This window comes from Tupaia chinensis, unplaced genomic scaffold (assembly GCF_000334495.1).
Source record: "Tupaia chinensis unplaced genomic scaffold, TupChi_1.0 Scaffold144170_1, whole genome shotgun sequence".
NCBI classification, from domain to species: domain Eukaryota; kingdom Metazoa; phylum Chordata; class Mammalia; order Scandentia; family Tupaiidae; genus Tupaia; species Tupaia belangeri.
In genome coordinates, this window is record NW_006204026.1 from 206,478 (window position 1) to 218,057 (window position 11,580).

Genomic DNA, 11,580 nt, shown 5'->3' on the forward strand with positions numbered 1-11,580 from the left:
CTAGTACCATACTGAATAGGAATGGAGAGAGTGGGCAGGCTTGTCTTGTACGTTTTTAGTGGAAAAGCTCTTAGCTTTTCCTCATTCAGTATAATGTTAGCTAAAGAATTTTCATAGATGTCTTTTATTATGCTGAGAAATTATCCTTCTAAGCCAATTTTCCTGATAGTCTTAATAATAAAGGAATGTTGTATTTTATCAAATGCTCTTGGGAACCAGCAGTTAGTGTAATGGCTATGTCGCTGGACTCCCATGTAATTGATCGTGGTTTGCGTCCTGGATCCAGTGGCTTAAAAATCACGCTGGGCATGTGTGCGTTCGTGCCCAAGATCCCGAGAGGAGAATGGAGGAGAAGGGATTGCGGCGTGACCATCCCCCTGGGGGGGTGATTTCTCGCTTTCTGTCTCTATGTCTCTGTCTGTCTGGCGAGTGCACGTGCCCTATAGCGAAAAAAAAAAACTCTCCAAAAAAATACTCTTTTCGCATCAATTTAGATGATAATGTGGCTTTTATCTTTCTTTCTGTTGATATGATGTATTACATTTATGGTTTTGTGTATGTATGCATCCCTGGAATAAAGCTAACCTAGTTGTGATGAATACTCTTTTTTATATGTTGTTGAATATGGTTAGCAAGTATCTTATTGAGACTTTTTGCATCTATATTCATCAGAGATAGAGGTTTGTAGTTTTCCTTTTTTCGTATCCTTATCCATTTTGGGGATGAGGGTGATGGAGGCTTCATAGGATGAATGTGGAAGGGTTTCTTCCTTTTTAGTTTCTAGAAACAGTGTGAGTAGAATGGGAGTTACCTCTTCTTTAAAAGTTTTGTAGAATTCAGCAGTAAAGCCATCAGGACATGGACTTTTCTTTGCTGGGAAGTTATTTATTACTGACTCAATTTCATTGCTTGTTACGGGTCTATTCAGGCTTCCTATGTCCTCCTGAATCAATCTTGACAGATTATGTGTGTCCAGGAATTTGTTTATCTCATCCAGATTTTCTTGTGTGTTGGCGTATAGTTGCTCATAATATCCTCTAATGATGTTTTGTATTTCTATTATGCCTGTTGTAATGTTGCCTCATTTGTTGCTAATTTGATTTATCTGGTTCTTTTCTCTCTTCTTAATTAGTCTAGCTAATGGTGTGTCAATCCTGTTTATCTTTTCAAAGAACCAGCTTTGCTTTCATTTATTTTCTGTATAGTTTGTTTATTTTCTATTTCATTTATTTCTGCTTGAATCCTTATTATTCCTTTTCTCCTGAAATTTTTTTGGATTTATTTTTTTTTGTTTTGTTGTTTTTACAATTCCCTGAGCCATGATGTTGGGTTGTCCTTTTGTCACCTTTCCATCTTTTTCTTATGTTCATTAATTGCTATGAACTTTCCTCTTACGACTGCTTTGGCAGTGTCTCATAAATTATGGAAACTCTTGTACTCATTATTATTTGTTTCCATGATTCTTTTGACTTCAGTCTTAATCTCTTTGGTAGACAAGAAATCATTCAGAATTAGGTTATTTAATTTCCCTGTATTTGTGTATTTTCAAAAGTTTCTTCATCAATTATAATTCCACCATGGTTTGGTAAGATGCTAGATAGTCTCTATGCCTTTTAATGTGTAAAGGCTGGTTTTGTGCCCTATCATATTGTCAGTCTTCAAGACAGTAACCTGTGGGGCTGAGAGAAATGTATATTTTGTTTTTTGGGGGGAGTGGTAGAAAGTTCTATAGATGTCTGTCAAGTCCATCTGATTTATGATGTCATTTAGGTCCTGAATCTCTTTGCTTATTTTTTGTCTCATTGATCTTTCTAAAGAAGGTAATGAGGTGTTGAGATCTCCAAAAATTAGTCTTTTACTCTATCTCTCCTTTTAGATCTAGCAGTCTTTCCTTTACATGTTTGGGTGCTCTTGAGTTGGATATTTATAAGCATAGATATTTATAAGCATTATATCTTCTTGATGAATTAGCCCTTTTACTACTATATAATTGCCTTCTTTGTTTCCTCTTACAGGTTTTGTCTTAAAGTTTATTTTGCTCAAAATCAGTATAGTGACTCCCACTCTCTTTGGTTTCCATTGGCATGTATACATTTTTCCAACCCTTCACTTTTAATCTATATATGTCTTTATCCATGTGATGGGTTTCTTATAGGCAGCAGATGGAGGGTTTCTGAATTTTAATCTATTCAGCCAATCACTCTCTTAATTCGAGAACTTAATTCATTAATATTCAATGTTATTATTGGTATTTCCATACTTGTCCCTACCATTAAGTTGATCATCTTCTTGGTTATTTTTTATTCTCTTATTGCTGTCTGTCTCTCTTTAGTTTTCTTGGTATAGTACTCCTTTCAGAATTTCCTGTATAACGGATCTAGAATTGGTAAATTCTTTCAGGTTTTGTTTATCTGAGAGCATTTTTATCTTCTTTTTCCATATGAAGGATAATCTTGCTGGGTATAATATTCTTGGTTGAAATTTTTTTTTTTTTTGGAGAGGTTTTCGCTATAGGGTGCGTGCGCTCGCCAGACAGACAGAGAGAGACATAGAGACAGAAAGCAAGAAATCACTCCCCAAGGAGGGGGGCACGCCACAATCCTTTCTCCTCCATTCTCCTCTCAGGATCTTGGGCATGCACGCACACGCGCCCTGCGTGAGTTTTAAGCCACCGGGTCTGGGACGCGAACCGCGGTCGACTACGTGGGAGTCCAGCAACATAGCCATTACACTAATTGCTTGTTCCTGAAATTGTTTTTCATTTAACACTTTTAATTTATTTTTCCATTCTTTCCTTGTTTGCATTGTATTTGATGAGAGGTCTGGTGTTAGCCTGATTGGATAGCCTTTGTAAATGACTTGACATTTCTCTGTTGCCAATCTTAGTATCTTGTCTTTGTCTGTGGTTTTGGACAATCTGGCTATGATGTGCCCAGAAGAGAATCATCTGGGATTGATTCTATTTGTGTTTCTTTGTATTTCTTGGGTCTGAATGTTTGAGTGCCTCTTAGACTTGGAAAGTTTTTTTCTAGGATTTTGTGGACTAGATTATCAATGCCCTTATTAGTTTCTTCACCTTTTGGAATACCAATCATTTGAATATTTGGGCATTTTATTTATTTATTTATTTTTAAATACATTCAATGACATTGTTTAGCTTATGAAATGAACATTTCAGTATGTGAACGTTTCTCCCCAGTCCAGTTGATCAAAATATCTTCAACAGATAACACCACACCTCCCCGTCCCATCAATGCTCTGCCTCTGTATTCTTCCTCCAAATGCCCTTCCCTAGGCCCTACTCCTCCAAACACACCACATCTGGCATTCACCTCCATCTCTTGTGTTTATATATCTTTTAGTCAATCAGTTTCGATCATCGAGTGCAGACACTAGGTATATATTAAGTGGGGACATACAATATCTCTCCTTCATAGCCTGGCTTGCTTCACTCAGCAGTAAATCTTCCATATTCTCCTACTTCCTGCCAAAAGCCAGGTTGTTTCTTTTTTTTTTTTTAATGGCTGAATACTATTCCATAGAGTATATGTGCCACAGTTTTTCAATCCATTCATCCATACGGGAACATTTGGGTTGGTTCCATGTCTTAGCAATAGTGAATAGTGCTGCAATAAACATCGATGTGCAAGCACTTTTCCAATGAAGAATTCTTTTGTCCTTTGTGTAGATACCAAGGAATGGGATTGCTGGATCATATAGTAGTTCCATTTGTAGATTTTTGAGGAATCTCCAAATTGTTCTCCATAGTGTCTGGACCAATTTACATTCCCACTAGCAGTGTAAAAGAGTTCCCCTTTCACCACACCCTTGCCAACACTTATCTTTTTTTTTTTAATGGTATCTTGTATTTCTCATATAGTATCCTTAGTTTTGTTCACTGTTTTCTCAGTATGTTTGATAATTTTTTCTAGGTTAGAGGTTTGTCTTCTACTTTTGAGATTCAATCTTTTGCATGGTCTAACCTGATTTTAATAATTTTGAGGGAGGTTTTGATTTCCTGTATTATAGCCTTTATATCTAACAATTTTGTTTGATACTTTTTTATGATGTCCAGTTGTTCTTTCATATCGTGGAAGGACTTCCTCACCTTTTTGAGTTCAATGTCTCTTTTTTCTTGCACCTAATGGAGTTTTGTTATGATAAATATTCTAAACTTTTCCTGACATTTTGGTAATATCCTCTAATTTTTCCGTACATGAAAATGAGTTACAATGTTCCCTTGTGGGAGATATATTATTTGATTCTCTCATCCTTGAGGCTCTTCTCTGATTTTTAAAAGGTATGGAACACTTCATGAATGTGCATGTCATCCTTGCACAGGGGCCATGCTAGTCTTCTCTGTATTGTTACAATTTTAGTATATGTGCTGCCAAAGCAAGCACTCCTCTTTGTCTCTTTTTATGGTATTTGACCATAAGTATATTTTTTAACAGTTTATCATAATTTATTTTATTTAACAATCTAGAACTTTCTTAGCCATCAGTAATTCCAGTGCAATTTCAGGTGTAATTGGGAATTTAGAAATCTCGGTTTAGCTGTTAGTATAGCGAACCTTGTAGGTAAAATACATGCATACTTTTGATAGTACATGTGAAGAAATCTCTCTAAAATTGACCTCATTGGTTTCATTCTCAGCCAGCTGACCTGGGCCATTTAACATGGCTTTTATATTTTCTGATGTTAGTGCATGTTCTCTTTTTACAGTAAATTCGTGACTATCAGAAGATATCAGTTTGATATACATGGCATCAGGGCCTTCACAGATATCATAGTTTTCTACTCTCCATTCATTCTGTTTTTATGAACTTTTACTTTGCTTCCACAGGAAATTTAGTAGTTTTCCATCAGACCTGTAGCCACCACAGCAGTTCCCCATGTACTGTCACAGTACCTAATGCAGGGCCACCACCCTTTAAGTCTATTTTATCTGATATAAATAAAGCTACTCCCACTCTGAGTTTCATCTTGCATGGAATTGTTTTTTGGCTATGTGAGTTCTTAGAGATGAAGTGACTCTTTAATAGGCAGCATATAGTTAAGATTTACTTTTAAAAAACCTATTCATCCAGTTTATGTCTTTCAAATTAAAAGTTTAATGCATTTTTATTCAAAGTCATTATTGGTAGGTAAGAATTTACTAGTGTCATTTTATTAATTTTTTCCTGCTTGTTTTAAATATCTTTCATTCATTTCTCCCTCTTTTACTCTCTTCTATGTAATTTGTTGACGTTTCATAGTGGTGTGCTTTGATTCTTTATCTTTGTTACACCTCCTGTAGATTTTTGTCTTATGCTTTCCATGAACTTTACCAAAAAATCCTATAGTTGTAGGAAACTATTTTAAGCTGATAACAACTTAATTTCTATTACATACAAAAATTCTACATTTCTATCCCCCACACCTATTTTATGTTTTTTTAATGTCACAATTTACATTTATTTATATTGTGTATACTTCAAGATACATATTTTTAAGTTTACTCTTCTTATTCATGATAGAGAACATACATGTGTATGAGAGAGAGAAATAGAAAAAGAAAGACAGAGAAATAGAAACATCTTTGACAGGATCTTATCATGTTGCATTCTCCCTACACCTCCCACAAAGTGTGCACATGTGCCCAGTGTGTTTCAGGTCTACTAGGCAGAGATGAATTGTGGTCACCCATGTAACATCCAGCACTGAAGGTCAATATGCTACCAGCTGTACTACTGAGACCAAGACTGATTATTTTGTCTTTTAACATTTATACTAGAGATCTAAATGCTCTACATATTACTATCACAGCATTAGAGTATTCTAAATTTAACTATGCACTTACTTTTACTAGTGAGTTTTATCCTTTCACATGTTTCCAAGTTAGTAACTTTTTCTAAAGTTACTTTTTAAATAATTATTTTATTTAACTTTATTTATTTATTTATTTTAATTTGACCAGAGAAGGATAAAGTGAGAGAGAGTGAGAGAGGAAAAGTGAAAAATGCCAGGTCTGGGACTTGTGGTATAGTCAGTCATGTGGGAATCCAAATCCAGTGTACTTAACCATCATGCCGCCTGCTGGTCCCAGCATCTTTTTTGTTTCAGCATGAAGAACTTTCTTTGACTTTTCTCATAAGACAACTCTAGTGGTGATAAGCTGCCTAAAATTTGGTTTATATTGGAAAGTCTTCATCTCTCCTTCATTTCTGAAAGACAGCTTTGTTGGGTAGAATATTCTTGGTTCACAGGTCTTTTTTTTTTTTTTTTCTTTCTTTCATCCTGTTGAATATATCATCTAATTCTCTCCTGGTTTATAAAGCATCTGCTGGCAAAATTGACAATAGCCTTACAGAGGTTCCTTTTTATGTGACGATCCATTTTTTCTCTTGCTGCTTTCAAAATTTCTCTTTGTTTTTGAATTTTGACAGTTTGATAACAATATGTCTTTCTATAGTCTTCTTTAAATTGAATCTGTCAAGAAAACTTCGACAGATTTTTTTTAAGCTGGATATTTATGTCTTTCTTTATATACTTTTCTTTATATCTTTCTCTAGATTTGGGAATTTTTAGTCATGATGTCTCTCCATTACACTATATTTTCTTTAAACCTGGGTATTTATGTCTCTCCCTAGACTTGGGAATTTTCAGTTATGATTTCTCTCCATTATACTCTTGTATTTTTCTTTCTTTCTTTTTCTTTCTTTTTTTTTTTTTTTTGAGAGTTTTTTTGCTACAAGGTGTGTGTGCTTGCCAGAGAGACAGAGACAGAAAGTGAGAAATCCCCCCAGGGGGGGATGGCCATGCCTCAATCCCTTCTCCTCCATTCTCCTCAGGATCTTGGGCATACACGAACATGCACCTGGTGTGAGTTTAAGCCACTGGGTCTGGGACTCGAACCATGGTCAACTATATGGGAGTTCAGCGACATAGCCATTATACTAACTGCTGGTCTCACACTCTTATATTTTTCTAAGTCTATAATGTGACTGTTAGTTCTGCTGATGCTGTCCCATAAATCATAAAGTTTTCTTTGTTCCCTTTCATTCTTTCTTCCCCCTAATTCCCTTACAGCTGTATATTTTTAAATAATTTGTCTTCAAGTGCATAAATTCTTTCTTCTGCTTATCGGGTCTACTGTTGATGCTTTCTGTGACATTTTTCAATTAATTCATTGCAGTCTTCTGTTCTAGAATTTCTATTTGACTCTTTTCAAATTTAATTTAATTTTAATTTTATACATTCAATTACTGTACATCACTGCAGTTGTAAAATGGATTTACTTAACGTGAACACACTTCCCATTAGTCCAGTTGAAGATATCATACAGATTATTATCAACAGACAATTCTCCATTTCTGTGTCCTTCAAATGTTTTGTCTCTATTTTTCTCCTTGATTCCTTTCCTCTCTCTTTTCCCCTTCTCCCACCTGCTTCCCAAGTGTCTCCAGTGTCCTTAACCATTTCCCATGCTTCTGTATCCTCTATTCTTTCAATTTCCACACCATAGAGTGTGAATGGCTGGTATATATTGAGTGGAGACATACCATGTCTGTCTTCCATAGCCTGCCTGGCTTGCTTCACTCAGCAGTAAATCTTTCATGTTCATCCACTTTCTATTAAATGCCAGGATCTTGTTGGATTTTTTTTTTAATGGCTGAGTAGTGTTTCAGTGTGTACACACCATACTTTTTCTTTTTGTCATTTATATTTCTTATTTTTTTTTATACATTTAATCACATATGTCACTTAACTTATAAAGTGAATATTCCAACATGTATACATTTCTCACCAGTCCAATTGAGAATAGTATGCATATTATCCTCAACAGACAATTACCCACTTTTTTATATCCTTTCATCTGTTCATGGACATTTCAGTTGGTTCCATGTCTGAAGAATTGTGAATAATACCACAATGAACATAGATGTAGAAGCACTTTTTCAACTGAGCTTTTTACTATCCTTTGGTATTAGTGGAATTGCTGGATCATATGGTAGTTCTATTTGTGGGTCTTTGAGGAACCTCCATATTATTCTCCACAGTGGCTAATATTTGATTTTTTAATAATGATTTCAATCTTTTGTTGAAATTCTCTTGTTCATTTATTGTTTAACTGATTTCATTGACTTGTCTCTCATTATTCTTTTTCAGTTCACTGAGCTTTCTTAACACAATTATATAATTTTCTTTTTTTGTCAGGTACTGTCTAGATCTCCATTTCATTAGGGTTTATTACTAGAAAAGCATTGTGTTATTTTGGTGTGTGCTGCTGTTCTTTGGCTTTTTATATTTTTTGTTTCCTTGAGTTGATGTCTGCATATCTGCAGAGCAAATACCTTTCCAGACTTTATGTTTTGGTTTTGGTGAGGAAAGGCCTTACTCTACAGGTGAGTGTCAGGGTGCTGACTGAGTGGAGTGTGAATGTTTCTGGCTCCAGTAAGGGCACAGCAGTGTAGTCTCCATACAGCTCTGTCAAATGAGGTTGGTACTGGAGAAGATTCACAATGATCCTCAGTGGCTATGGTAGTGAATGTCTGCCTTAGCAGTTCAGGTTATTGGATTCTTTAGTAGCAAAGGCTTTTGGGGTCTCTTGTTGTCTTTGGGGAAATCGTGGCCAAGGAGATTCTCTAAGTAATGGGTCTGCTTGTGGACATGCTCATGGTGGCAGTGGCATCTAATGCATAGCCATGGAGCTTCAGTATGAGTATAAGCATGCATGGAGGGAATAGGCTCTGGTGTTTGGGTCAGTACTGACACGGTTCCAGGATGCAGGTGCCATTTTAGTAATGATGTGTAAAGTGTAGACACTTGTGGAGCAGCTAAGGAGCTGGATTCTGGTTTATAGGTAAACACAGGACATGATGCAAACTAGTTTGTTGTGGTGGCTCTCAAGCTTAGGTTCAGGCACACTGTCAGTGAGATTTCTAAGCAAAATGTTGTAGGAGCTGCTTAGTCCCTACTGTCTGCTTATAGATAGAAATAAATTGAAGATGGAATAACAAGCAGTAATAAACCAAAATTTAAATATTTTTGGTATTCTCAAGCCTGTCTATATAATGAAAATGAGAGAGCATATTGGCAGAACAAGAACACTCAAAAGGTCATGGAGCTACCATTGGTAAAACAATTAGTGTGAGTGTGATCCATGGACTTAATCAGCCATCTCAACACAAGCCTGGAGAAGAAATGGAACTATTCCAGCAAAAACACAGCCAGCTAGAATGAAAGGAACATAGGAAGTGCAATGGAATGAAGGAAGGCTGCAAATATGTGCTGTCATTTAAAAGAGGGAGGATCCCTGAGTCAATGCACAGGTCATAAGGGCCACCACTTAGGTTTCAACAGAGCAGATAGTCTCCAACAGAAGCTGTAGGTGTAAAGCTGTCTAGGGAAACCTAAGAGCACAACCCCTGCCTGACAGCTCGTGGCATGGATGGGGCTCCAGCAGAGAGCTACAGCATGGGCAGCTCCCTGAGAAGGTGTAGGGGTGATGCCCTGCTAGTGGGTCTGAAAGGTGGTCCTCAGGTCAAAGAAGACCATTATAGTGGCTTGATATCTCATGAAGTTCACCTGTTGTTTTTTTGACTTGCTTAGGACTCATAACGCCTTCCTTTCATTTATTTATTTTTTTGGAGAGGATTTTGCTATAGGGCATGTGCACTCACCAGAAAGACAGAGAGACAGAAAGCAAGAAATTGCCCCCATGGAGCATGGTCATGCTGCAATTTCTTCTCCTCCATTCTCCTCTTGGGATCTTGGGCACATACACATATGCCCCCAGTGTGAGTTTAAGCCACCAGGTCCAGGACTTGAGCCGCAGTCAGCTACATGGGAGTTCAGCAACATAGCCATTACACTAACTGCTGGTCCTTTCTTCTTCCTTTTCCATTTCTCCCTCTTGGAATAGGAATGCTTATCCTGTGCCTGTCCTACTTTTATGTTTTAGAAGTGCATAATTTGTTTGATTTCACAAGTTCCCAACTAGAGAAAAATTTTGTTTCAAGATGAATTATACCTTTAGTCTCCCTTATATCAGATTTAGATATTTACGTAAGACTTTGGATTCTAGAGTCAATACTGGATGAGTTAAGACTTGTGGAGTTGAGGCAGAAGGAATGAATTTTACATGTGAAATAGACATTGATTTTGGACAATCAGGCAGAATGTTACAGTCTAAAAACTTGGACCCTCCCAAAATTCAATTGTTGAAAGTTTGACCCCAAATATGATGGTATTAGGAAGTAGAGCCTTTGGAAAGTTATTAAGTCATGATGGTAGAGCCCTCATAAATGGGATTAGTGCCCTTATAGAGAAATAGGAGGGATGGATCTTCTATTTATAATGTGAGCATAGAGCAATAAAACAGCCCTCTGTAAAGCAGGAAGAGTCCTCATCAGAACTTGGCCAGGCTGGCACCTTAAACTCAGACTCCTGGGCTCTAGCACATTGAAAAACAAATATTTGTTGTTTAAATATCAGCAGGCAGCATTTTTGTTATAGCAGCCTGAGTTGACTAACATAGCCACAGTTAATCACTCCAGCCCATCTTACTGTGATGCAGAAAATGGAATTGTAACCTATTTATATGTAGTTGCATTTATATCATTGTATCAAAGCACCAGAAGATAATTCTTGATTGGATTCTTGTGGATTATGTAATGTAACTGCAAATGAGAATCAGAAGATCCATAGTAGGCTTCTAAATAGTCACTCATCCTGCATCTAAACAATGACATAGCAGGTGTTTAATGTTTCTAACTCTGGTTTGTAGCCAGACTCAAAAGCAAACGGTGGTATTTCCTGCCCAACTTCCACAAAGGCTTGTACCTTAAATAAAGTAGTACTTACCTAACATAGCAATATAATATTAATATGTTTATAAGTGAGGGGACTTTTTGGACTTTAAATTATGTAGTTCTCAGTAATCTACTAAGTGCTATTCTGAAGAGCCTCTGTGAATATAAAGGCCCACTATTACAGTTGTTCAAATAGTTTGAACTTAGGAGAATTATAACATAAAGGTGACTAATTATTGAATTATATTTCATTGTTTACTATGCAGCTTTCAAATATTTTACCACTCAAAATAACTTCAGTGAAGACATGAAGAAATTGGGGTTTAGGAAAATAATAAATTTTTACTGGTGCTCTTGGAATTTGCTTGAAATTCAAATACAAATATTAATTTATTGTAGTTTATGAGGCTTACTTACATTGTGTTAAAAAATTCAATGCTCTCGGTGTCAGCAGATGGGGAAGCAGTTATGTCACTGGACTCCCACATGGCCGACCATGGTTCCAGTCCTGGTCCCAGTGGCTTGAAACTCATGTGGGATGCATGTGTGTGCGTGCCAAGATCCTGGGAGGAGAATGGAGGACAAGAGATTAGAGTGTGGCCATCCTCCCTGGGGGGGTGATTTGTTGCTTTCTGTCTCTCTGGCAAGCACATACACCCTAGGGCAAAAACCTCTAAAAAATTAATTTAATGCTTAATATTACTCAACATAGACTTTTATTTATTTTTATAATTTTTCATTACACATATGAAATTAAAGCAAATTCAAGTTGACTATTAATTAT

General features: G+C 36.5%; 1 non-coding gene and 1 pseudogene across 1 annotated transcript; both read right to left on the reverse strand.

Moving 5' to 3' along the window:
• Positions 1–4,296: 4,296 nt before the first annotated feature.
• On the reverse strand, positions 4,297–4,403 carry LOC114005639 (U6 spliceosomal RNA). The gene has a single exon (XR_003547469.1). It is a non-coding gene; the product is annotated as a U6 spliceosomal RNA (small nuclear RNA).
• Positions 4,404–4,474: 71 nt separating this feature from the next.
• LOC102499453 (elongin-C pseudogene) lies at positions 4,475–4,789 on the reverse strand (annotated as a pseudogene).
• Between the last annotated feature and the right edge of the window lie 6,791 nt (positions 4,790–11,580).